The 26,130-nt window shown below is 40.1% G+C and overlaps 1 protein-coding gene across 1 annotated transcript in view; it reads left to right on the top strand.

Moving 5' to 3' along the window:
* Positions 1-26,130, top strand: part of DISC1 (DISC1 scaffold protein) — a gene marked incomplete at both ends in the record, with an annotated part of 205,343 nt that overhangs the window by 139,816 nt on the left and 39,397 nt on the right.

Genomic DNA, 26,130 nt, shown 5'->3' with positions numbered 1-26,130 from the left:
TCTTTTCCTTCCAGAGGTGCATACATCTCAAGCTAGACCTTTTCTTTTTCTTTTTTCTTTTTTCTTTTTTCTTTTTTCTTTTTTCTTTTTTCTTTTTTCTTTTTTCTTTTTTCTTTTTTCTTTTTTCTTTTTTCTTTTTTCTTTTTTCTTTTTTCTTTTTTCTTTTTCTTTTTCCCGTGAGCATATTGTGGTAATTCATTTGTCTTATGCGGTTGAAAAATCGAGGACAGCAGCTACTGGCAGAGCACTCAGAGCAGTATGAGGTCAGCAGAACCAATCAGCTCACCTCTGCCTGTAGGCTAATGAAGCAGTTCATCTCAATGTGAGATGTCTTGTTGTCATGGTCAGTCCCTTGCAAAAATGGAATTTTCTTTTTCTAACCTCCAGAGAGGAAACTTGAAGTTGAATGTCATGGTGTCACATACAGAGACACATAGGTTAGCTCTACACTTATCTGATTCCTGTTGCTCTAGGGCAATATAGAGGGAATTGTCTTTTCTTTTCCAATTTGAAATCCCTTAACATGCTGTCTTTGGTCCCCATTTTAACTGTTGCAGATGGGAGCTTATCTGGTCTTCTACGTGGTCTTCTGCCCCTAGCATCCAAGGGCTTTCCACTTTTTTGGCACTCTGGTCACATGGTGCTATAGCAAGCCTCAACAGTTGGAGTTTCCCTGCATTTGCAGGTAGGAAGTGCCTGCTGTAGCTGCACCATCTCTCCAATTGAAGTGAGGTGATAAACTGAGCACCTGTTGTTCAGCAGCTGACCTAATTGAAGCAGGATTTCTATTGCATTCAAGAAGTTTCTTTTAGGGAATTTCTTTCTGTGTTTCAAGTCCAAGAAACATGAGTCCAGATGAGACGCTCTGAATTCAAGTCAGATCAATACATGTCTGTTGCTGAGCTGAAGTGATCTGTTAATGGTGCCTGTAACAATGAATGACTTGATTAGGAGGAGAAGAATTGATTGATAAGCTGCTTTTCTAGCAGAATGACAAAATGATCTGGTTTTTCTGAAGTCATGTTGCTTTTGAATTATTACCATGGTATTTTTTATGTGTTTCTGTATTCCAAAACCTTTTTTTTTTTTTTTTTTTAAATGGGGTCTCTAACAAGCATTAACAAATACTTTTCACTCAAATGCAATTTCAGGAATATTTTGGAGACACAAATGGACATGTTTCCTACAAGCAAATGGCAGTGTTTTTTAAACTGCCTGTTTTTAGTTTATCTTAACCAAAAACAATCAAGAGATTAGCAAGCAATGATTTTTGTCCCTAATTCCCATATCAAAGCTGTTTGTGTTAACTAGATAAAATGTATTCTGAGGCAGTATGTGCAATGCTTGTTTATTAGCAAGAAGGATAAAGTGAAGTTATCCTCACTTGACCTGAATTTTTTTCTTTGTTTTGTGCTTTTATCTGGATGCTTCTAAAGCATTTAAATGAAAAAATATATATATTTGATCCTCACTAGCATAATTTTATATTCTTGTTCTCTGTTTTATTACTTAATTTAAACCAAAGCTGTGAGAACTAAAGGTAATATTAATAAAATAGTGCTGTTATTTAAAAAAAAAAAAAAATCCTACACAAGTTAGTGCTACTGAGACTCATACATCTTTTTCAGTTTTATTAGGCAGCAGTGTTACTCATTAAAGAAAACTGCCACTTCCTAATTCTTACAATTATGAATATAAATCCATCTATGTTTGCTTGTACAAGTGAAGTGTAATGTTACAGGTTTTCACCATGAAAACTACTGCCATAGCTTTGCTATCTTATTTGCATCAATTCTGTGCATTCCAATTGAGCCTCAGAACCACTATATTTTGTATTTGACTTACCCTTCCATACAGATCATTAAAAGGAGGTCAAACCTCTGACCCTTTGCTCTGTCCTTCTTGCATCTTCTTGAGCTGGTTACCTACTGTGAACCATCAGTGCTCATCAGAAGCTGTAGTCTTCCAGGCTCTGTCTGTGATTTTTATGCAGGTAGACAAAGGAGCTGTGATTGAGGCAAATAAATTTGTGCTTCTTTCTCCAATGGCAGTGTTGTGATCACTGTCTATTTGAACTTTTTGATTTGATGTGCAATGCCTCGCTCCATCAGTAATTTGTTCCAGCATACTTTATCATTGTCATGGTTTTATGATTTTTGGTCATCAGTATTCCACACCATAACATCATGTAATGCACTGGGGGTGGGGTTTGATATCTGCCGAATGTTCGTCCGACGGAGAAGAACTGCATTTCCCCAGGAGGCTTTGCGGTCAGCAAGGGGATATAACTCCATGCAAGGTCACCTGATCCTTCTTCTTCGCCTGCGCTTCGCTGTCTGCGCTTCGCTATCTGCGCTTCGCTGCCTGCGCTTCGCCATCTGCACTTTGCCGTCTGTACTTCAGTCACTCAACTGGACTGCACTTCTCACCCCAGCATTGTGGTGAGGTCTATACAATTCAAACAGATTCTCTCTCTCTCTCTCATTGTATTTTACTAATACTATATTTAGTAAAATCATTTGTTCCACCTCAGATTAGTGCTGTTGTTTTCAAGTATTTTGGGGTCCCCTGCTTCCCCTTTCCCAGAGGCGCGGATCCGCAGATCCCTCCGCCCTGCTGGTCACGGAACTGGGCCGGACCAGCCCATACACCGTTGACATTTTTGGTGGAGAATGCGGGCATCAGTTGCTTTCTAGCTGTTTAGACTCTCTGCTCTCGGAGAGTTCCGTTGGGAAAGCTTATCTGTTTTACCACTACTCTCTGAAAACGTGACCTTGAGAACTCCAGGCGGACTGCCAGTATCGTAGGATATTTGTAAACTCTGAGCTTTACTATCTTGCCTCTGTAAAAAAAGAAAAAAAAAAAAAAAAAAAAAAAAAATGCTTTCTGTAGTGAAACTGACTCTTAAAGGGCTGCACGCTGCTGCCTCTTCTTTCCTAATGCTCAAAACATACTGGGCATTAATTAAGCTGGCCACCTTGCTCTATGGAGCAATCGGCATATACAATCAATTGAAAACATGGGTGGAAATATGGACCTGGCACGTTCGTACAATGTGGCTTACAATTCCGGAGACAGCTGTCAATTTTACAGGACTGGGATTTTTTAAGGTTTCCAGTCTCACCTTTCAGCCTGTAATGCAGTTTTTGAATGAACACCTAGTCGCATTACTAATCTCCCTGAATGTATTGCTCATCATTTCGCTCAGTATTAGTATTTATTATATTTTGAGCATGTCCTCCCCAAAACCAGAGAATACTGAGTGGCAGGGAGTGTGGAGAGGTCTGGGAAAGACTTTAGACAGATGGAAATCTTCAGTCTCATGGAACTTTACTCCAGAACACCTGAAAGACCCCGAGAGTCTAAACAGCTATTTAAGGCAGGAATGTTGCGGCTTGGGCAGTTCTGAGGAGGCACATATGATTTGGGGCCTGGCTAATGCTTATCGGGCCTTATTCAATACTATCCTGGAGAGAGAGAGAGCTTCTGAAATTGAAAGGGAGAGTCTCAGGGAAAAAGTTCAAAATGAGCGAGAGAGTCTCCTGCTCCAGAGGAAAAACCTCCGATCTGAGAGAGATGCCCTCCGAATTGAGAGAGACTCCCTGCAATCCAAGCTCGACAATCTTCAATCTCAACAACACACCCTCCAATCTGAGCTAGATACTGTCATAATCGAACGAAACAAGCTCCAAGCTGAACTGGAGGATGAGAGCATTGGAACTGACCAACCTGATCAACCACAGGAGGCACCACAATCGATGTCAGTTGCCCCTGTAAGAGGACGGAAAACAAAGCGAATCTCGACTCAGTTAGAAGAGAAAAAAGAGGAGGAAAGAGGTCCAGAGGAGTGGCTCCGAGGGCCAAGAGAAGCACCTCTGAGTCCAGGGGAGGGGCCCTCAGTAAGACCACGGTCACCAACACCTACAAGGGCAAGAAGTCCTGGAAGAGCAAGAGGTGAGCAAGATATTGTTACCTTTGTTGATCGATCTCTGAAAATGAATGAAATTCGAAGTCTGAGAAAAGACTTCTCACGCCACCCAAATGAGCCTATTGCTACTTGGTTACTTCGATGCTGGGACAATGGGGCCAACAGTGTGTGGCTAGATAGTAGAGAAGCTCGCCAACTGGGTGGCATTGCTAGGGACTCAGCCATTGACAGAGGTATTAGTACATGCCAGAACCAGGCCTTCACCCTCTGGAAGCGGATGTTGTTAGCTGTAAAAGAAAGATACCCCTTCAAAGACGATCTGATGCCTGAGAAGAAGAAATGGGCTGATATGGAAGAAGGCATCCGTTATTTGAGAGAATGTGCTGTGGTGGAAACACTACATAGCCCCGATTTCATTCCTGATGAGCCAGACCAAGAGCATGATCCCGAGAGAGCCAGGTGTACACCAAACATGTGGCGTACATTCACAAAGACTGCACCAGAAAGGTACGCCAGTACATTTGCAGCTATGTATGGCAGAGGGGAAAGAAGACCCCTTATAAATGAGTTGCTTAATAAACTTCAAGACTTTGAGTTACATTTAAGCCCTCTACGAGCTTGTGTTTCAGCCATTGAAAAAGTAGCTGAAAAGCTGGACAGAATGGAGAACAAACAAGAAGATATAATAGGTAAACTATCAATCGTGCCTGATGCCGATGAATACATGGTGGTAACAGATACATCCAATGAGGAACAGAATTCCCAAAACAGCCTACTTGAGGGGCTAATCAACTTGATTTCTTCCCAGTCAGTGTCATCCAACGTCTCAGCTATCAAAAGAAGACGTCCTCCTGCTCGAACAAGTGACAACAGTAAGACCACGTCACGTTTTGCCTTGTGGCATTACCTACGCAACCATGGAGAAGATATGAAGAAGTGGCATAAGCAACCTACTCCAGCACTTCAAGCACGGGTAAAAGAATTACAAGACAAATCAACCACCAAGGTGAACTTCTCCAGAAAGGTGATTGCTCCAGTTGCTGCAGACAACGGAGGTAACAAATAGAGGGGCCCTGCCCCCAGCCAGGGGGGGGAAAGGGATAATAGAGTTTATTGGACTGTGTGGATTAGATGGCCTGGCACATCAGAATCACTAAAATATAGGGCCCTGGTGGATACTGGTGCACAGTGCACTCTAATGCCCTCGAGTCACCAAGGGACAGAATCAATTTATATTCATGGGGTGACAGGAGGTTCCCAAGAACTGACTATGTTGGAGGCCGAAATCAGCCTCACTGGTAGAGACTGGCAAAAGCACCCTATTGTGACTGGCCCAGAGGCTCCATGTATACTTGGTATTGATTACCTCAGAAGGGGATATTTTAAGGATCCCAAAGGGTATCAATGGGCCTTTGGAATAGCTGCTGTAGACACAGGTGTTAAGCAGTTATCTGTTTTGCCTGGCCTATCAGAAGATCCATCTGTTGTGGGGTTGCTACAAGTGGAAGAGCAACAGGTACCGATAGCTACAAAAACGGTGCACAGACGGCAGTATCGCACCAACAGGGATTCCTTGCTCCCCATTCAGAAGTTAATTCATCAATTAGAGAATCAGGGAGTGATCAGCAAAACTCACTCGCCTTTTAACAGCCCCATATGGCCAGTGCGTAAAGCCAGTGGAGAATGGAGGCTGACGGTGGACTACCGTGGCCTGAATGAAGTTACACCCTCATTGAGTGCTGCTGTGCCAGATATGTTAGAACTCCAATACGAACTGGAGTCAAAAGCAGCTAAGTGGTATGCCACCATCGACATTGCTAACGCCTTTTTCTCCATTCCTTTGGCCAAAGAATGTAGGCCACAGTTTGCTTTCACATGGAGGGGCATTCAGTATACCTGGAACCGTTTGCCCCAGGGGTGGAAACATAGTCCAACCATTTGCCATGGGTTGATCCAAGCTGCACTGGAACAGGGAGGTGCTCCTGAGCACTTACAGTACATTGATGACATCATTGTGTGGGGCAACACAGCAAAGGAAGTTTTTGAGAAAGGAGAGCAAATAATCCAGATCCTTCTCCGTGCTGGTTTTGCTATTAAGCGAAGCAAAGTGAAAGGACCTGCCCAGGAGATTCAGTTCCTAGGCATAAAGTGGCAAGATGGCCGTCGTCACATCCCGACAGATGTGATCAACAAAATCACTGCCATGTCTCCCCCCACTAATAAGAAAGAGACACAATCGTTTCTGGGTGTAGTGGGTTTTTGGAGAATGCATGTTCCAAACTACAGCCTCATTGTAAGCCCACTTTATCAGGTGACACGGAAGAAGAATGATTTTGTGTGGGGTCCTGAGCAGCAGCAGGCTTTTGAGCAGATTAAACAAGAGATAGCCCGTGCTGTGGCCCTGGGGCCAGTACGGATGGAACAGGATGTGAAGAACATCCTCTACACTGCTGCTGGAGAGAAAGGCCCCACTTGGAGTTTGTGGCAAAGAGCCTTAGGAGAGACCCGAGGCCGACCCTTGGGATTCTGGAGTCGAGCCTACAGGGGGTCGGAGGAGGGCTACACTCCAACTGAAAAGGAGATCTTAGCTGCGTATGAAGGGGTTCGGGCTGCTTCCGAAGTAGTCGGTACTGAAACACAGCTCCTTCTGGCACCTCGACTGCCAGTGCTGAACTGGATGTTCAAGGGAAAGGTTCCTTCCACCCATCATGCTACTGATGCCACTTGGAGTAAGTGGGTTGCACTGATTACACAACGAGCACGGATGGGGAACCTCAGCCGTCCAGGAATCCTAGAAGTCATCATGGACTGGCCTGAAGGTAAAAAGTTTGGAACACCACCAGCAGAAGATGTATCTCGTGCTAAAGAAGCCCCACCATACAATGAATTACCAGAGAATGAAAAGAAATATGCCCTGTTCACAGATGGATCGTGTCGTATTGTGGGAAAGCATCGCAGATGGAAATCTGCTGTGTGGAGCCCCACACGACAAGTTGCAGAGGCCACCGAAGGGAAAGGAGAATCAAGCCAATTTGCAGAGGTAAAGGCTGTCCAACTGGCCTTAGATGTCGCTGAACGGGAGAGGTGGCCAATGCTCTATCTCTACACTGATTCATGGATGGTAGCAAATGCCTTATGGGGGTGGTTACAGCAGTGGGAGCAAAATAATTGGCAAAGAAAGGGCAAGCCTATTTGGGCTGCTGACCTATGGAAAGATATTGCTACCCGAACAAAAAATATGGTTATAAAGGTGCGTCATGTAGATGCTCATGTGCCCAAGAGTAGAGCTACAGAAGATCAGCGAAATAACCATCAGGTAGACCAAGCTGCCAGAATTGAGGTGGCTCAAATAGACCTGGACTGGCAGAACAAGGGTGAGTTATTTTTAGCTCGGTGGGCCCATGAGACCTCAGGTCATCAAGGGAGAGACGCAACATACAAATGGGCCAGAGACCGAGGGGTGGACTTAACTATGGATGCCATTGTACAAATCATTCATGACTGTGATACATGCGCCACAATTAAACAAGCTAAGAGGATGAAACCTCTCTGGGAGGAAGGGCGATGGCAAAAGTACAAATATGGGGAGGCATGGCAGGTTGATTATATCACTTTGCCACGATCTCGCAATGGTAAGCATTATGTGCTCACTATGGTGGAGGCAACAACCGGGTGGCTCGAAACATATGCAGTACCCCATGCTACCGCCCGAAACACCATATTAGGTCTGGAGAGGCAAATCCTGTGGCGACATGGCACCCCGGAAAGAATTGAGTCAGATAATGGGACTCATTTTAAAAATTCACTTGTGGATACTTGGGCCAGAGAACATGGCATCGAGTGGATTTATCATATCCCCTATCATGCACCAGCCTCTGGTAAGATCGAACGCTACAACGGGTTGTTAAAAACCATGTTGAAAGCAATGGGTGGCGGAACATTTAAACACTGGGAGAAGCATTTGGCAGAAGCCACCTGGCTGGTTAACACCAGAGGATCAATCAGTCGAGATGGTCCTACCCAATCCAGCTCCCTACATATTGTAGAGGGAGATAAGGTCCCTGTAGTACATGTAAAGAACATGTTAGGAAAAGCAGTTTGGGTTTTTCCTGCTTCTGGGAAGGGCAAACCTCTTCGCGGAACTGTCTTTGCCCAGGGACCTGGGTCCACCTGGTGGGTGATGCAGAAAAACGGGGATGTTCAGTGTGTACCACAAGGGAATTTGATGTTGGGGGAGTGCAGTCTGTAATCCCATGTGTTAAGCATGATGTAGTGATGTAGAATAAGGGGTGGAATGTCATGGTTTTATGATTTTTGGTCATCAGTATTCCACACCATAACATCATGTAATGCACTGGGGGTGGGGTTTGATATCTGCCGAATGTTCGTCCGACGGAGAAGAACTGCATTTCCCCAGGAGGCTTTGCGGTCAGCAAGGGGATATAACTCCATGCAAGGTCACCTGATCCTTCTTCTTCGCCTGCGCTTCGCTGTCTGCGCTTCGCTATCTGCGCTTCGCTGCCTGCGCTTCGCCATCTGCACTTTGCCGTCTGTACTTCAGTCACTCAACTGGACTGCACTTCTCACCCCAGCATTGTGGTGAGGTCTATACAATTCAAACAGATTCTCTCTCTCTCTCTCATTGTATTTTACTAATACTATATTTAGTAAAATCATTTGTTCCACCTCAGATTAGTGCTGTTGTTTTCAAGTATTTTGGGGTCCCCTGCTTCCCCTTTCCCAGAGGCGCGGATCCGCAGATCCCTCCGCCCTGCTGGTCACGGAACTGGGCCGGACCAGCCCATACACCGTTGACAATCATGAATCTGATACAATCTCCATGGAAAACATGAGCTAGTCACTTTAAATCCTAGAATGTTTTTGTGGAGTTTGAAGATGATTTAGGGCTATTTTGATGTGACACCCCTGAATGCTATGGGAGATAGCTGAACTCAAGATCAATTATTATTACAGAGTTTAGTTGCTCAGTGTGAACAATTAAAGACAAATTTTGCAGCTGTGGTTTTGGTCCCCAAGAACTGGAAGTGCTGAGATGTGCTCATCTGAGCAGATCACCAGGAAGAGAATTCAAAGCAGAATACCATTAGCGAGAGAATTAGTAGCAGAATTTGTTAAAAATGACCTTTAGAATGAGATAGGTAGGATAGATTACTTTTTCACTTTTCCATGTGTGTGCATGCCATCTCTGGAAGGAGAGGGCATTCTGTTTCACATAAAATTTTATCTCACCTAAGTGACATAGAAGTGCTTGAGGCTTGTATCTCAAAATTTGTGGGTTTGTTTTTTTAGGGCTTTTTCTAAGACTGTTAAAGGTAAGGCAGCTGCAGAGGCTCATGCTTCTGTTTTTCGTGGTTTGTACTCCTCTAATTCTTGAGCATTCTGTTTTTCTTTTTACCTCTTTGTTTCACTGATAAATCGATAAATAGTTCAACTTAGCTAAAGCTCATCAGAGCTGAAATACATTTTTCCAAGGGACTTTATTGAACATTTTCTTTTTTGTTCTTAATTATTATTATTAATTTTAAGTTCAACTAGGAAGTCTGGAAAACTATGTGTGGGGACACAAAAATTTTACAAGGAAATATGATAAATGATAGCAAGATGACAAAATCTAAATAAAAGCATTACTTTAAAATGTTGTTTGATTTGTGTTTGGATTGAGGGTACCCTGTTATGGCCTATGGGAAATAACTTACGTGTGATGTGTTGTGCTGATGCAGCTGTTCACACTGAGGTTGGTCTTTGTATGTGTTGGCCATTCAGAAGAGTGAATAGAAGTAGAAAAAGGAGGCCAAAGCCAGAGCCTACTGAGAGGGGTGAGAGTACATTTCTGTGGTACATACCAGCATATTAACTTTTTGCTTTGACCTCTCCAAGTTATGCTCTCTCTTCGAGGCAAGTCTGAGGGCCCCTTTGGTAGGCACTGTCAATTGTAATCTGCAGATCTGGCACCTGGGATGCTCTGCCCTCCATGATCTGCTGGCCTCCCTTAGGTCTTCTTTGGTGAGAGGTGGTGAATTCTTGTGCGGAAGGCTGGGAAGCAGCTCCCTTAACACTGGCTGTTTTTGACATTAAGGATGCCACAGGTCTTCTGAATCACTCTGGACATTCAGATCCACAAAAATCCAGCTCATCATCTGTGCTGAAATGCACGTTGGCAAGATGCATTATGTCCTCTTCTACAGGTAGGGAGTGGGATTTGGATTAGCCTCAGTAATGCTATTAGAAATGAAATGCCAAAAATAGCCTTAATTTTGGTTAGAAGTTTAATAGGCTTAGTCTGTGATTCTGAAGCAGCATGCAATTCAGAGTAACAAGCTGAACTGTTGAATTCAGCTCACATCTCTGCCTCTAATTTCAGTGACACAGTGCCTATGCTTGTCTGCTCACATAGTTGCAAAACAATGAAATGATTTATCTCCTCAAGAATTGTTCCTCTGTTTTTGGGATCCAGAAGCAAGTGGTGCTCTTTTAAAGGCAGGGCACTGAGCAGGACCTGGGTGCAGAAGCTTCCTTGTGGAGGAGGTACTCTGCAGCCATCATCTGAATACTGCTAGTTAGTAAGGATCAGGAAGTACCCTGTGCAGCCCAAAAGCTGCTCTAATTTTTGCCAGGAAGTAATTCCTGAAGGGGTCTTCTATTAGCAACCATAAGCAGAGTGTGCTTGCTCTCTGCATTCAGTAGACACTTCATTTGCTTACTGTCTTAGAAAAAAGTGAGAATCCTCTCTTCAGAGTTGTAGTGGCAATAAGCACATTTACAGGAGGCTGAGATCTATCCTTAAGGACAGTCTAGACATACAAGCTGTGCTTTTACTCTGAAGCTCCTTGATTTGAAATAGTTGTGGTTCCAGCCAGCTTGAATTCCCATCACTGCAACCAAAGCACATTCCTGCTTCCGTGCTTTTTGTAAGAAACCTTTCCCTGAAATAAAGGTTTTTGAACAGTGAAGGATTTTTTGCCTCTGTTGTCCATCTGGTCCTTTCCTTCATATCTGGAATGCCAGAATTACCCAATCCACAGCACCAGAGGCAATTTAAGAATCTTTTTTTTTTTTTTTTTTTAAAAAAAAAAGGCAGAAATTTGTGGAAATAACTTATTTATATGGGTTTTTATTAGACCTTTATTTCTAGGGCATCTGTATGTTTTTCTTATGTCTAAAGAACCTTTGCAATGTTGAGTTCTTTCTAAGGATGATATTGCTCTCAAGAATAATGGAGGTAACCACTGAAACTACAGTTTGTTTCTTGCTCAGTTTAGATCAAAACAATAAAAGTTATTCAAATAATTGGCGGATGGATAATTACTTATATTTTTGTTATATATGGGTTATGTCTGTGTTGCATTTCCTGTGCCCTGGAAGAAAAATGATAACGTTAACAACTTTCAGAACTGTTGTTGTCTCAAAACAGTAGAAATCAAATACAGGCAATCCAATTTAATTTAGTGCCTTAGTAGCTTATTTCTTGGCTAAGAAGGCCAGAAGATAAAAGCTAATCAAAGATGATTCTTACTAGAATGCAAGGTGTTTTTTTTTGTCTGGATGCTAGAAGCTGTTACACCAGGATTTCTTTCCATCCTCCTTCATTTTTTCTGCCCTTCTGTTCTTCCCTGCACAGTGCAAGCTTGGCAGTTCTGCCCTGCCATCTGAATCTGGGTAAGTCATTACATGGCTGGCTGACTGCAGAAGGCTGGCATGCACCAAGAGCTCGGGCAGGGGATCAGAAGATGGCAGTGTTTACTTACCATAGGGATAGAGTGCTGCCAAGGTGCTCCTGAAGTGCTGGGCTGAAGACCAGCCACTGGAGTGTCTGCTGCAGAGATTGGTCCTGGTCCTGAACCTTCAAGAAAGGGAAAATCCTACTTTCCAAGTAGAAAATGGATGACTAAGGTAGCACCTGAAGGTGGGGTGGAAAATGGTTTGAGAAGAGCTCCTGTAATTACAGAGAGTAGATTTTAAGGAATTGCTAAGAATCTCAAGAGGAAAAGTTGGCAACACCAGACACTGAGAGTTGAAATGTCAGAATTTTCTGAATTGACTGTGCCTGGCCCCTTGTTGTGTATTTGACCAGCTCAGCTGGCCGGTAACTCTTACAGATCATCCAGTCAATGGGATAACAAGTGCTTATAAATAAAAATTGAAAATATTAAAAAAAATAAAAAAATAAAAATCAACATATTCACATTTTTCAAAGAATTGCAGCTGTCCAGATATCACAGAACTTCCCCCAAGAATACATTTTTTAGTAAGGATGCAATGGCAGAAATCAAATTTCAGCAGCTGTACTTTTCTTTGCTGACATACTCCACTTTCCAATATTAGTGAAGCAGTACTTGTTCCCTGCTGCAGATTACTGTATTGTACCCTGTTTGAAAATGTTTTGGGGAGGACCACAGAGAATGAAACTATTAAAAAATTTGCACTTCTCTGGGATCATTTCAAATGAATCATTATTCAGCAATTCTGCCTCACAACTTCTAAGAATGTGAGTATTTAATTGCTCTTACTCAAATGCATTTTCTTAGGGAATGGTTCCCCTTTGGACAGCCCCTTTCTCTTTGGGTAATTTAGTCTTAAAAGTGATGAAAATTGGAATAATGCACAATTAGGAATAATAGTTACACCAGTCTCTCTTTAGGGAAGCAGTAGCAGACTGACAGTCTCATGTGAAACAAAGAAAGCAAAAAGAGAAGATTTTTCTCCTCAGTTTGTCCTGACCCTGAGTGGATATAACTTGAGGAAGTCTGGTGCATTTGTGTCTGTGTATGTCAAACAGAAATTTCTAATTGATGTTTCTGTGATGATATAGAAACACAGAATGACAGGAAATCTTTTATTTCCACAGAATAAAATATTTAGCAGTTTATTTGCCTCTTTAATAGATATAAAACATGTAGGAAGAAACAGTCCCCACCAACAACCTAATAGAAAACAAGAACAAATTGAAACGAAGAAAGAAAGTACAAAATTTAGAGAATTCAAATTCAGCAGAGTAGTCCTGAAAAGGCAGAATTTTAATCACAGTGGCTCCTCCTGAATCTTGCAGTAAAATGTTACTTTCCTGCCTCTGTAAATTCATTTCTGCTTGCAGTCTAATCTTTCAAAGGCTAATCTGAGCTTTACTATGCTACTAAATATGTAGATACAGTAAATAATCCATTGATTTGTGTCGCTCTATATGGTTTCAGAAGCACTTATACTAAACACATTTTATTTTGCTGATCGCTCTATCTCATCTGTTTTTGCAGTTGAGTTTTCATGTAGTAGTAGGAGTCTTATAGTGCTTGCTTCCTAAAATATGCCTCTTGTTAGTTTCTATTCTGCTAATGTATTCATTTTCTTTCAGTTTATGTGTAGTTTCTCATCTTCCTTGTGTTTACTGCAGTCCATATAGTAGAGTGGAATCTGTTGTGTATTTAAATGCTGTTCTCTGCCAAACAAACATGCCCAATTTCTCACACAGGCAAATAATTTCATTCTTACAATTTCATCCACAAGGAAAATTCCAGCTATTTAGCTGGTGATGATTTGGGAACTGGAGGCATTTCACGAGGTTACTTGACTCAAACTTCCTCATTCATTTTCCAGTATCTCTTCTTTATACCTTTCTACCTCATTCTGCACGTATCCCAGTCATTTCTTCCAGGGCTTGTCAGGAACTTCAGTGTGTTCTGAAGTTAAGCCTATTAGATAGCTACCAAAGAGTTGTGTATGTGGTTAAAAGGAAAGCCTTATAAATATTAATGATGAAATCTTAGTCTGTTTCACAGTTATAACCACCTCAGTGCATAAGTAATGACCATTCTTATGCACTGGACTATGAAAACTGTTATTGAATGATTTATTTTGTGTAATCTAAAATCCAGTTGTTTGATTCAAGATTATGTAATTTTTGGAGTTACCTAGCCACTACTTTAAAAATGTTTCTGCAGAGAGTAATGGTTTATGATTATTATGGGTTAATGTTTAAAGAAGAAGCTTGTTATTATAAGGCCGTTGATCAGGAAAAAAAAAAAAAAAACCAACAAAACAAAAACAAAACAAAAAAAGAAGCTAACCACAGGAATGAATCTCTGATCATCTTTGGCTGAGTAGACATAGCTCATGTTGACTTGACAGCTTGGAATGACTGACTTGAATTGACTAGAAGGTTTGGACCAGTCAACTGACCAGATAGTAACATCCTTTGGCCTCTTATTTTTTTTGGAACATCCCTTGGCTTCATCAGAATTATAGTCCTGAGATAGAACAACATTATTGTATCTCTTCTCCTGGTGCTTCTTTTCCAGCAGTTTTGTTCAAGAGTGCTGTTTGCTTGTGATCTGTGGAATTCATTAACTACTTGTTATCTGCTGTTGTGAATGCTCACATGCTGTTTACCCAAAAAGTAAGTAGTCCTACAGTGTATTGCTGGGATCGTATGGCTTATTGTTCCTGGAAATTCCCTGTCTCAGCACTACAAAATTGTGACTTTTTGATTTGTGGCTGTGGGCTTAATTGTGCTGGGTAGCGGTAGTATGCTTTCTGTGGTAGGAACTAAATAAGCTCTTCCTAGCTAATTGAATTTTCATGTAAGAAATACGTGCTATGTTGAACTCTCAGATCCTCAAAGTTTTCCTCATACTTACCTGTTCTTTTAATTTGAATGGGGAAGACAGTGTCTCTATGGAAACTTGAGGACTTTCATGTGAACTGCAAGTTAATTTTCCCCTGCTTTAGAATAGGTCAGCACTGCTTATGAGGCCTTGGGTCACTGGCATCAGGCTGCACTTTTGTGTGAGTTGAGGCATTCTGGTCTCTCCCGGAGGCAAAACCAGCCTTCTTCTGAGAGGCTCTTAGCCAAGATAGGAGAGGATTTCCTAGAATTTTAATCACACCCTTTATGATTTCACCCAAACTAATGTGCTTTTGTGCAGTGCTAATTGACCTGATGTTCTGGTTTTAGATTCATGGTAGTAACCCTTGGAGCTAATTTACACAATGTGCTTTGAACTGAACATGGTAATGCAAATATAATGTCCTATTAACAAACTATGAATGGCTCCTACTGGGATTTGTACAATGATTCTGAGCTCATTATTACTGTCATTCAATACTATGGATGAGTGGAAGAAAAATAATTAAACAAAACAGTACTTTAAATCCCAACAGGAACATAAAATCAACAAAGTTGAAAACATACAAATCTTAACTTGTGTTTAATATATATACTTTGTGGAAAGGGAGGGGAAGCAGGGATATGTGTTAAACATTCAGTGTAAATGCCCAGCCTAATTGGATGGAAAAATTGATACTCAGTAAAGCATTTATTTCCCCCAAATGATTCCACACTTCTCCAAATTTAAAACTGATAGTGTTACACAGAAAATGGGGTAAGAGGTATTTTCTTCTTATCCTCTTTTAAATGTAAGTCATCCTCCAAAAGTGTTGCTTGGGGATTTAGCTGTGTGACTTCTACTGATATCACTGAAAGTTTCACAGCTAAAATGCACAATCACAGCTTTGAAAATGCCTTTTGCAATCTAACACTGTGGAAACATTGCTGTGTGAGCATTTTTCATTTCCGTGAGTTGGCCAGGTGTGAGCAGCAGAAATCTGTGAGAAACCTTGACATTCAGAAAACTGCCGCACATTCCTCAGCTTTCCATAAACATACACGTTGATATAAGTCCACTTATATTAAACTATGGGTATTCAGGCCCAGCTTTATAAAATTCAAGTGGGAAAAAGAAGAAGAGGGAAGGTCAAAGAAAAAAAAAAAAGTAGACGTTCATCTGACGTGTCGGTCCATCAGCCAAGGAAAAAGGCAGCAGCTCAGTTGAGAAAATGTGCAGCATGCACATGTCTCTGCTCGGATCTCAACTTAGTACCCTAGAAAGTGGGTTTTAACATGTTCGTCAGCTGCCAGACCAGCTCAGACCCACAGAGCTTTCCCTTGGGCTCAATTCTCTAAGCAGTCACTTTCCAACATGATCTTTGTCTTATGACTTTTTCCTACTTGACTCCATCCGCTTCTCTTTCTGACAAGCAGATTCGTAATACTGCTGTTGCTAAGGATTTTTGTATGTCCTGAAGATTAGAGCTTGACTTAACCAGAGTTTGACTTCTAGTTCATCTTTTCAAAACTTCTCAAAAACTTAAATCATTCCAGATGATACTGGAAAGATAATTTGAGTCATAAAGATTAAATTGATAAATATTTGCATTCATACTTAAGGAACATTTTATATCAGAACACATTAAATTAAGCTGGAGTAGGAAGAGTGTACATCAGCCATCAGGAATTTAATTCAAAAATCAACAGAATGACCAGCAAAGTGTCCTCAAACTGCAAACTTTGAAGTCTCTGTTAGAAGTTTTCTTTTCTGGTAGTAAATTAAGCTCTGCAAATTTAGTATTGGGAGCAAAGCCAGAAGTAAAATTCCCTGTGGTACTAAATCATTTACAGCCTGAGGGAAAAAGGAATTTGAAAGGCAGAGGAAGAATGGAAAAAAAAAAAAGAAGAGAAAATGGGACACAAACCACATAGACTTAGGAGTCAAAGAGGAAAACATCTGGAGAAACATGGCAGGCAAAATGTACAGAAATTAAAATCATAGGGACCATTCAAGAGAAAAGGCCAACTCCACCAGAAATGATTATTGTCATTAGGGAGAAAAAAGAAAAAAAGACTGCATTAAAGCATTGTGCTGCTTTGAAGAACCAATGTATCCATCCTACTTACAGTATAGGCAGGCTGAGATGATGCATGAAGGGCAAGGACTTGAATGCCTTTCTTTTATGGACATTACTCAAGCAGAGGTCTTATAGTTTAATTCAAGTAAAAGATTTTCTGTTGATGCTGAAACTGTCAGTTTCAATTGAGAAAGACATTTTGAACTTGTAATAGGGCTGCTTTTTCTATCATCTCTCAATGTGAAGTATGAATTAAGTCTCTTCTTTAGCCAAAAAGATTACCAGGAAGCTAAAGCATTCATGGTTTGTCTGGATAATGTGCAAATTTATCTCTGGCTCTGGTGACAGAAGAGGGTATCAAGGAAAAAAAAATAAAGTACAGAGTAACATGGGTGGAAATTACCTAGTAAAGTGCAATGTGGAAGGTTTTTTCTTCCACTGGAACATTATTGGAATCTCTTGCTTACTGTGCAATTGAAATGCACTTCATCACCTCATGGGAAAATACTTCCTGCATGCCACTTTAATTTAGAGATATTAAAGTTGTCTTTTTCAATATCTCCAGCAAATTAAAATTTTGTGCTAGAAAGTAAGGAAGCTAATAATGATTTTATACTCAAAGCATCATTTTTAAATCAGCTGATTAAATCAACAATTGTGTCTTGAAAGTTCAGAAAATACCTGTCCACTCAGCAGCATTCATTTGTATCTGTGCATCTGCCCTTTCGGTGTTCAGGGTTAGTAAGGGCATTTAGTGTGTATACATTCTTGTAGCTACATCTGTTTTGTTCAACTTCTGGAATTTTTCCAAATCTCTTAAATCTCTGTTCCAGCTTTAAAGGTTAATAGGTGAAAGTCTTTTAAGAGGTGACTGCATGTTCATGGTCAAAAGCATCATGTTTACTAGATGTGTCAAGTATAGCTAAATATTACTGATGAGCTTCTTGAAATTTGTGAGCGGTTTGAATAATGCTAGGAGGAAGAGGTCAAAATGAAGTTTATTAGGGATTAAGAAATGCAGTATGCTAAGGTTGTGTGCTTCAGTTCTCCTGCCTGGAGTGACTGCAGAACAAGGTCTGCTCAGCAGCTCTGTGTTTTTTCAGTGTTTTGTTTTTTTTTTTTAGAAGCCCTGTAATTGCAATGTAGCAACCATTCCTGATACAGCCAACAGTGGCCAAGAGATTTACAAAGATTTCTGAAAACTTCAGTGTACGTGCCTTCCCTCACTTGCTCTTCACTGTCAGCTATTTAAAAAAAATAAAATTGCAGCTTTTCCACAGGTGTTCTGTAGTTTGAAGACCTGTTCTTGGAAGTTCTTGCATAAAACACTAGTGCAAAACTGCAAGTTGGTGCTATCTGCTGTTAGCGCTTTAAAGTATTGGTGTAGGAAGCCACTGCTTTATTTGATGTCATTTCAAGGTTGTTAAAAATAGTTTGCAATGCTGAATATTCCTTTTTCGCATAGCTACTGCAATTTGTACTAGTTCTAACCTTCACAAGATACCTTTAAGCTCTACTTTCCTTTCTTTAAAATAATCCAAAGGACTGATGTTTTAGCAGCCATTTGTTCTACTAGGGTGAAGATGTGTCGTTTTCCATTCTCAGTGGTAACATTAGTCTTTTTTTTTTTTTAACACACTTTTTTTTCTTGTTGCTTTTCAAAGCAACATCTTTCAAAGCACATCTATACTCATCTCTCCTTTTCATCTCTTTCAGGAGCTGGAGTCCATGGCAGCATTTGGAAGCAAATTTAAATTATTTTTTTTCGCTCTGCTGTTTTGTTGTGTTTTCAGCATTAAATTATTATATTTGTTGCGGTATAAAATATATTTTATCTTCTAGATGAAGGCTGTCTCTGTGTAGGTGCCAGGATTCTCACTGAATTGTATAGTTTGACTAGCCAACAGTTTGAGCTGTAGAAAAGATAATCAATAATATTAGTACTATCAGGAGAGTTTACAGAGTCCTTTCGTTTTGAAAGATTTTCTGGAAGGGCTAGAAAGGGTCAAGAAATCTTTCTGTTTCATTTATGACCTTGAATTAAAAAGCCAAAGTGGTTTACTCATTTAATATAAATTTTGTTGTAACTCTAGAACTGAAATATTATGTGTAGTACTGAATACCTGAAAGTTCAGTGAAGCAACCACTGTAAAAAGAACTTAAACCAAGCAGCGTTTTAAGTAGCCACAAGGCTACTTAGGAGACTTGACATTGTTTAACTGTTGTGATGTAAGTCTGATCATCTACCAGATCATCCCTATTAACAATGAGAGATACAGCTGAGACAAAAATTAAATTGAGATTTCTTGTAGTTTATCAGTCAAAAAAAATTTTGACTTCTTCCTTCTTTTCATGATTTAGGTATTAGGTTTTCTCAGTTACTGGCACGGAGCTTAGCCACTGAATATAGCCTAATTGTTCTCTTTTGTTTGTCTTGGATGGCTATATAAATGGCTTGTTCAGGGTCTTTTTGTTTTATACAACTGTGTTAAAATAAATCTTACTTTCAGGAAAAACTTGTGGCAGTTCAAGTAACAAGTTTGAACTCTTTCGGTGCCTATGCACATGTCGAGTCTGGCTGCCTTGTTAGCTTGTGTAAATGGTTTCCAGATGATCTTTTGTGATGGCTGACAATCCACAGAGATCAAACTGGATGCATAGATCTCCTTGATGCTCAGGCTCTGCTTTGCAAGAAGAAGTGAGAAAGATGGTGGGTTTTTTTTGGGGTGGTGTTTGAACAGATGGTTGGCAGAGGAATGAAACTAGATAAGAGAGAGAGGAAAAAAAAAAAAAAAAAAAGCTCTCCTTTTCTCCTTTCCCATTTTCCTCTTCATTTCTCCTCCATTACTCAGTGAAGAATGGAAGGGAAAAATAGGAATGGAAAGCAAAGGGAAACTTTCTACATAGCTTTTGGGAAGATGCTTCCAAAGTTAAGGCATGTTGATAAATGATTGTATAGTGGCTTGGGTGACTGCAGACAAGCTATCAAAACAGGTGTTTGTGTGATAGTTTGGAAGAGTAAAACACAAACCTCATCTTGTCTGTAGGAGACTTGAAGAGTCTTAGTTACCTGAGCATGTTTGAGGCAGAGATCTCCAGCATACTTCCAAAATGGCACTGTGTGGTCACGCCGTAGCTGAAAAATGCAGTTTCACATCTCAGCTGATTGTGAATAATGTAAAGTCTTATCTGTAATAGAGAAAGCATTTCTGGGTGATGTTGGCTTCTTTATGTCAGAATTACAAAGAAAGAGAGATATCCAGATGTGGTGTTTTGTTCAGGCTTACCACAAGTGAGAATGTTGCCATCCAGTGCCAAGTTTATGGAGAGGCAGGAATGATTTTCTTCACATTTTTGGCTTGTTTATTTTACCTTTGGTGCTTCCCAGATGCAGTATTTGTAAGCTTTTGAGCTGTGTGTGGACAAGTAACCAAACCTGTGATTAAATGTCTGTGCCTGGCCTGTGATTACCTGAGAGCTGTTATGGGCAAGAGGTCCTGCCTGGAAGGCTTGGGGGCTGGATGAGTGGGTGGTCTTGTGCTAAATGCTCAATGACCGAGAGCCTTACCCTCCTTCCCAATGCTTTTTGTAGCCTCTTAAAGTATCAGGGTGTTGACCTGTAATTTCAGTGCTCTGTTACTGCTGATTCAGTATTTCACCTACAGTCCCTTTAATGGAGAGGCAGCAAGCTTCACTTGATATTGAATACTAAAAAATTTATTTGAATTTCAGCTGTTTTTTTTTTTTAACGGTAGATTATTTTCTGAAAGTATTTAGAAAGAAATTTGCCTTTTTCCTGCTGCTTTCTCCCACATGTATATCACGGGAGGAACCACTGTGTCTGAGTCACTAGATTTTACAGAAATCGGAAAGAAACATAGCATCCAGATGATGCTGTGGTAATTCCCTTCAATTTAGGCAATTTAATCATCACAGAACTTGAGGAGTCAACTGTCTCTTTCGATGAAAAGTACCACATACAATGCAGAAGGTTCAGAAGGTAAATTATAGGAATGTCTGGTTTTCAAATGTGCCTTTTTATGCAGGGCAGCCCTGCCTACCTCTTTTTGGCTCTGCAAACCATTTATGCCTTGCCCAGAAAGAAATGTAAGTTGTGATAGGCAGAGTTGCTAGCATCTCCTGTTATTTCTCTTTGTAAGATCTGGTTTTCTGGTTTTATTTTTTTGTCAAAATTCCATTCATGGTAAGATTTTCCGTGTTGTATATCTGAACTGATGACCAGCCTGAGGCCAGAATGTGGCCTCCTTGCTCAAGTCAGTCATTTCTATACATCATCTATGTTTAGCTGTATTTTTTCACATCAAAATCAGGGTATCACTTGACTTATTGTAGGCTCAAAGTAATTAATTTTGCACCAAGACCTACAAATTAAGTGAACTACAAATAGGATGGGAGCCTTGTATTCAGAGGGACGAGCAGATGGAGCTGCTATTTGGTATTTCTGGGGTCTCCTAAAGTGAGAAGGCTGGCTGTCTTGAGTACTGCAATGTCCACCTACTTCAGACATGTCTAGATTTTAGACTGTACTCTTCTTCCTGTTCAGAATGTACCCAAATGTTTGAGTGAAGGTTAGACCTACAGTGTCAATAAACTCACGGGAAACATTCTAAGAGGAATTGTGTTGCAAGACAACAGTGCTCAAGCTGGATCCTCTAACTGGTGATTTGTTATAATCAGAAGAGTTACCTTACTGTATCAGAGCAGTTGACCACCTAGTGCTTGGAAAAGCACCTGGAAATAGTGTTGGAAACTTCCATATGGTCAAGATGCAACATTCTGTATCCACCATAGTTGTGAAAGCAGCAGAGTGGCATTTCATAATAGATCCTGAAAAGCACTATCATCTTGTGGGATGAGATTGTTATAATAATCAACATTACTGAGTTACCTAGCAGTTGCTTCAGTCTCTCATCCATGCAGAGGGGTAGTGAATGTCTGTTAGTTCACACAACTCAGTCTCAGCAGAAGAACTGCATTTGAACAACCCACTAGTGTAATCTAACTGCAAAGTACAGCTTTGCATTTGTGTGGCAGGGTATTCTCCAGGCCAAGTGCTTTCAGAGGGAGTAAAAAGCCTTGTGGTTGTGTTATGGAATCTCCTATTAGGTAGATATTCAACTCTGTCAGTTCTGGGTTATGTCTTTACTTGTGAGACTGTGATACTGTAAGCTGTTCAGTACTGTTTTTTATCATAACAATTCACCTTTGTGTAGTCATCTTATTTATGGAATAGCAGACCATTTAGACTCCTATTTTTTGGCTGACTCATCTCAGTGACAATAATTTCCCTAGGCTAATTTTGTTCTGTTCTGTAATGATATTTAAAGGATTAACAGATTCCTTGGTGCAAAACATATTCACTGGAAGAGACAGGTAGTAACAATATTTCTCAGTAGTTACTTCGTTCCTGAAAAAATAATCAGTGAACCAGAATAGAATGTAGTTGATAGAGTTGACTCAGAATGTTAGATTTTTTTGGAGTATTTACATGTCTTTATTTGAACCGCCTATTTTTCTCTCTTCAAACCAGGCCTTTTTCGTTTTTTCTTAGGGTTTTTCCTCTGCCTGTCTGCAAGTTGCAAAATTCCTTGCTATTCTGTAATCCAAAATCTTGTTACTGTGGCTTGATAAATCATCTTGACATGTATTTGAGTAGCTGACACGTCTTCTCTGAAGTTTGACTGGCTTTTCAAGTTAACCTTTAAATATACTGAAGCTTTTCCGCAGTTTTTCAGACTGCAGCTTCACAAATGAATACAGCACATCTTCCACTACAGGAGAGATAAGATGTTTTCAGCTGATCATGTTCTGCTTTTGCATTTCTCTTAGCGTTGGTAATCACTTTATAGGTTTCAAAAATAGAATAGTGACAGGACAAGAAATGTCAACCTTGTTTGCACCTAGTTCTTCCCTCAATATTTATGGCAGCTGGATCAATGTGTGTCCTTGCAGATACTTGTATTTTTTATATCATTCTGAATAACCAAATCTCATCCTACTTCCTTAAGTTGAGCAAAAGTTTCACTGAAATCAGTGGGAGTTTTGTTTTGCTTCACTAACTGAGTACTTGAGAAAGAAAGTTACACATCGGAAAATGAGAGGTTAGTTGAATTGTCTTTGGGCTTGCTGCACAGGCTAGCAATGTGTGGCACTTTTTTTTGTATTTGGTCTGTGTCTGCTAGCAGCCATTGCAGCTTTTCCAGCATGCCAAAATGTGTCACCATTCACCCACAAGAAGAGAAAAATGAACAAGAAAAAAGCTCTGATAATATGGGAGGCAAAAATTGAACTTGTGATTTTCCCCCTGAAACTCAAGTTGTGGATCACTAGTGTGATGGAATGCTTAAGACCTGCAGAAGACCATGCAAAATGGCTGGGATGTTGAGGAATCTACTTTGGTTTTAAGGAGCTGGTCTTCTGAAGTGCTGAGGATTCACATCTGGAATTTCCACTGGGTTCCAGGTGTACCAAGTTAACAATTTTTTGAAAATATTAATTATAGAATGCAAAGCACGTGTCATTGTCCCTGAAAACATAGTTAGTGGCAGCGAAGGCTGAGGATAAAAATAATGAAGCTTTACATGGAAGCTCAAATCATATCTGTAATTAAGAACTGTAACATTGCCCCAATGGAGGTGCTTTCAGATGGGAAACCACACGCGATGTTTTGAAGTAATGCTGTGTAGGTTAATTATTGGAAGATATTTATGCAGCTTTTAAAATGGTACATTTATACTCTGTGGCAACTAAAAAACCACCACAGAAGCCTGCTGCTCCCCTCAGCTACATCTGACCAGGAATGACTCCAGGACTGGACTTTGCTGCTGTAGGCAGGAAGAAACATAAATATAATAAGAGAAAGAAAAGCTGAATTCACTTTTCTTCAATTAAGGTTTCAGAAGAAAAGTCTATTTTTAATCTTAGCAAATACCCTAGTGTCTCATCTTCCCATAGGTATTTATACATTTTTATTTTAATAACTCCACTTAAGGCCAATGTGAGCTAACTGTATAAATCTCTAGAGAACTCATGAAAAAAGCAATCCCATTCATTTAAATATAAAAATAAACCGTTTGGCATGTTTATGCAGAAAGGAGTCTCATAAATTATTATTACTTTTTTTTTGGTCTGTCATCAAGTACTCTCCTAGCTAGATTTAAGGCACGCATGGCTTCTAGCTTGAAGTTTTTGTGCTTTGAAGCGTTGGTGAATAAAGATTCATTAAAGTAGAACAAAAAAAGCTGCTTATTTGTTGGTTGTCTTCTATTACAAATAGATGATCTAAAAAAGCTGTAAGAATTTGTGTATTTGTTGCAGTCCAGCCTGCAATTTGTTACGATGGAAGTAACCCCCATAGAATTTTTAAGCAGTATTTTCCTTCAAGCAAAATCTCCAGGTCACAGCTCTTTCAATCACATGCACAAGTGGCAAGGAGACAAAGCTAGTCTGGGTGGCTTTCTCTTTAAGCAGCAAAGTTTGCATTCCTTTTAATGTAGTTAAAACATTTGACAGCAGAGAGTGCGGTTTAGTGATGTGAGGTGATTTCCAAATGAGTGTTAGCTTTTAACTGACCTACTTTTGACTGCTGGTGTATTCTTGTCCATTACTTTTTGTCATTGAATAATGCTGATATATTAAACTGTGTGCTTCAAGGGCATTGTAAAATTGCATGTAGGGGCAGGACTGAGCTGTGAAAGTGCGAATTACTCTATCAGATCATACCCAATTAAAAAGTGACGAGCACAGTAGGAGATGTTGAAAGCAAGGTTTATCTTTCATGTATTGTAAGAAGACACTATATCGGTTAGAAACAAAGTGAGTGTGAAACAGATTCTCCACCTCATCTCACTCCTCTCCAAAATTAATAATATTTGCCGACTTTATTATGGGAACGAATAAGACCCTGAGTTGTAACAGCTTGTGTTCAAGGATATTGTGACAATGGCAAGAGAATGGGAAGTACAGCAGCAATGTACCTCCAAGCTATCTGTTATCAAAGTGTATGTTGAACCACAGGTCAACACATTGCCAATTGTCAGAGAGTTTTGAAAAGCTGCTTGTAGTTTATATTAAACTGTACCATGTCATTAAAAGAAGACTTGCAGGCTTTCTGCACTTCCACAGGAAGCACAGGAATAAAAGAACGATAATGAAAGCAGGAACTTTTAGTGAGCTCTGTACTTATTATAAAACTGGTACAAGATTAGGAAACTTGTATAGTTTCCAGTGCTGTTGTGAAAATCCTTGAATAACCTTTTGCTTAACATTCATCAGCACTTAGGATGGACCTGTGAATGTAGCATTTAATGCAGTTGTCCATACACAACATAATCTTCCATGATCCTGCTGGCTTAAGGTGTTATACTGCCAAACATATTCTGACAGTGGTACCATGGATAAAATTGTGATGCTTTCATAGAGAATTAGTATGTGTGTGTATATATATATATATATATGTGTGTATGTGTGTGTGTGTGTATGTGTGTGTATATGTATATGTATATATATATGAATCTGACAGCCTTTCTCAACTGCATCAACATTGCAAAATGTGCCCCATGCTTGCCATCAGAATGCAGGTTGCTTCAGTGATGCATGACTTCTGTCTGACCAGATGAACACCTTCTGAAGACAATCTATGTCACATATACCCTGATGTTTGCTGCTAATGATATTGTCTGAACAGTTTTAATGAGCTTCTGTATGTGCACACATGCAACTTCGGAACAGCTGATCTGGTTAACTTTGTGTTTTCATATTAGTCTTTAGTGTGTGAATCTTTATGTTGTGAGGAGAAAATAATAGGGGGAAAAGTGAGAAATATGTGGGGCACTGGAGGCACGGAATTGTAAAGAAGAGGGGGAAGAGGAGGTGAATATTTAAATTCATAGTGCCTCCTAATCCAAGCAGCAAGTTTCACCCTTAAAAAAAGTGATGCTCTATAGAAAGTATCTTCTTAAATAAGTTATCTTAAAAGGGATGTGTGCAGTGAGCTAAGAGTTTTGAAATGACCAACCAATTAACAGTCCTACTAGGCTGTTAAGGAGATACAATAAAAAGAAAATGATGTAACGATCCACAGAAAGCTTCCGTTTTCCTGGAGGAGGTTTACCTTCTAATACTAAACATGGAGTACCAAGGATCATACAAGCAATAGCTTTGTTATTTTTTGTTACATTGAGCAGGAAGTTTGCTGAGTTTGTTCCATGTGAAGAAGTTGTAGTGACTCATGTGAAGCTGATACCTCAGTTCTAAGTTGGTTGGTTGGTTTTTAAGTCATTAAAAGCTTCTCTGGAAACTCTGTCCATGCCGCAGTGTTTCAGTTCTGTCAGAAAAAATGGATACACATTTCATAAGACTTTAAGAGACTCTTGTTCAGGAAATCTCTTGCCCGTGTCTGCTGTTGGTGAAGAGGAAGAAATAGCTGTATTGTGTGTTTTTTGTTTTGCTTTTTCTAGAGTGAACTTCTACAGTATTTGTTAATC

This window comes from Tetrao urogallus (assembly GCF_951394365.1).
Source record: "Tetrao urogallus genome assembly, chromosome: 2".
Lineage (NCBI taxonomy): Eukaryota > Metazoa > Chordata > Aves > Galliformes > Phasianidae > Tetrao > Tetrao urogallus.
Note: the sequence above shows the minus strand (reverse complement) of the source record. Positions and strands in the feature narration are given on the sequence as shown.